The sequence below is a fragment of the Schistocerca piceifrons genome, chromosome 4, assembly GCF_021461385.2.
Source record: "Schistocerca piceifrons isolate TAMUIC-IGC-003096 chromosome 4, iqSchPice1.1, whole genome shotgun sequence".
Lineage (NCBI taxonomy): Eukaryota > Metazoa > Arthropoda > Insecta > Orthoptera > Acrididae > Schistocerca > Schistocerca piceifrons.
The window spans coordinates 517,501,078-517,503,121 of NC_060141.1; the positions used below are offsets into that span (position 1 = coordinate 517,501,078).

The 2,044-nt window shown below is 42.0% G+C and overlaps 1 pseudogene; it reads left to right on the plus strand.

The window, feature by feature from the left end:
* Nucleotides 1-1,484: 1,484 nt before the first annotated feature.
* On the plus strand, nt 1,485-1,602 carry LOC124796670 (annotated as a pseudogene).
* Nucleotides 1,603-2,044: the final 442 nt, after the last annotated feature.

Here is a 2,044-nt window from a genome sequence, read left to right on the forward strand (position 1 = left end):
GTTAAGTTTGGTGAGCGTGCAGACCACTTTGCGTTTCCTGAACGACCGTTATAGTGCTCTCCAAAGAGAGTCTGCCATTACATTTCCGGAAAGGGAGGGACATCTGCCATATGTTGGTACCCACTGATTGCCCTAAGTCCATTGGGATGTCTTCCAATAACGGCGATAGCAGCTCAGCTTAGAAACTCTAGATACTTGAGTGTATTTAGATTCCTATCAACAAAAAAAAAGGGACCAATGATGTGGGTCTTGAAAAACACGCACCAAACGTTGATAGACCAAGAGAGTTGGTATTATACAATTATTTGAGCCAGCGTGGATTTTGAAATAACGATTAGCGCACTTTGTGAAGATTAATTTGCCCAAGGTTTGTAATCGATGCCTCATCCTTAAAAAAATTTTTGATATATATGCCGTGTCATTTTGCACGTTTCGTAGATAAGATTCGGATAATCTTAATCATTTTTGGATTTTGGAGGTCATTACCATGAACCTGAGAGGCAGCAAAATGTGCTGAGGATGAATGCGATCGAATGTCGCGTTCGCAGGACACTCCTTTGGTTCAACCCTCTCTCACGTCCGAAATGCCTCTTGGTGAAACTTCCATTCTGTGTTACTGCTGCTAAAATATTATTTCATTTCTTTCATCAGTTACTCTTATTTTTCGTTGACATATTTCGTTCTCCACAGTTCCAGTCTCTAGACCTTTCTTTATAATGTTTGTAAATAGAGATCGTGGGTGTTTGGCACAATCTGGATACTCTTCAGCGTGCAACCGCACCGCGGCCTTAGTGATTTAGCGATCTTCTCCATAACCGATATTCACTTTTTCGAATGTGGTACACATTGTGAATGTCTCAATACCTTTACGTCAAGTTATCTAACTTCAACAACTGCAGAGCACAGACTGACTGGTTTCAAGCGCACACATAAACACAAGAACCATACCTGAGTTACGTATTTGATTTCATGTGATATAATACAACGGACGTTTGTGGAACCTCTTCTCTTCTCGGTGGGACATTGGTTTGCTGTTCTATTATCTTAATAATGTCGATCAAGTCCTATATATGTTACGTCATTGAAGTAGTTCTTTCTAATGCCACAATCAAAAGTGTATAGCTCCATTAGCAGAAAATTCAGTGTCGCAATTCAGCGACTGTAGACAACAGAAACTACTTGTGAACATCAGGAAATTCTCCTTATTGCCAGCTATAACATTTGGTGAAAAGCACACATCGATACATTTATTCAGTCTGGATTTATTTGAGGTAGTCTATCCTAGCTGCCTCACCCTGTATAGTATTAATGTGTACAAATGTAGAGTAAGTTCTAGTATTCAGTCCAAAAATTCAGAAGGAGCTTACAGAGAATAGTCATTAGTCCGATGCCGCCTAAATAACAATAAAGAAAAGGGAACTGAAGTTTCTCTCATAAAAATAACTGGAAATAACTGGAAATTCATACTGTATTCATCACGTATTGCCAACGGCCTTGCCGCAGTGGTAACACCGGTTCCCGTCAGATCATCGAAGTTAAGCGCTGTCGGGCTGGGCTAGCACTTGGATGGGTGACCACCCGGTCTGCCGAGCGCTGTTGGTAATCGGGGTGCACTCAGCCCTTGTGGGGCAAACTAAGGAGCTACTTGATTGAGAAGTAGCGGCTCCGGTCTCGGAAACTGACATCGGCCGGGAGAGCTGTGTGCTGACCACATGCCCCTCCATATCCGCATTCAGTGACGCCTATGGGCTGAGGATGACACGGCGGCCGATCAGTACCATTGGGCCTTAATGGTCTGTTCGGGAGGATTTAAGTTTTTTTATTCAGCACATATTAAAACAAAAATCGTTGTAATACTAAAATTGACGTAGGAGAGGATTACTCAGATCAAGGAGATTGTGGAAAGTAGAAGAGAGATTCAGTCCTCACGTTCGGCCGATTATTAATCTAAAACATCCAATCAAAACACCTTCAGCCATTCAGATTTCAAGTTTTATTTTGTTTGTGCAACCAGTTTCAGCGCTACACTACGCCGTCTTCAGGC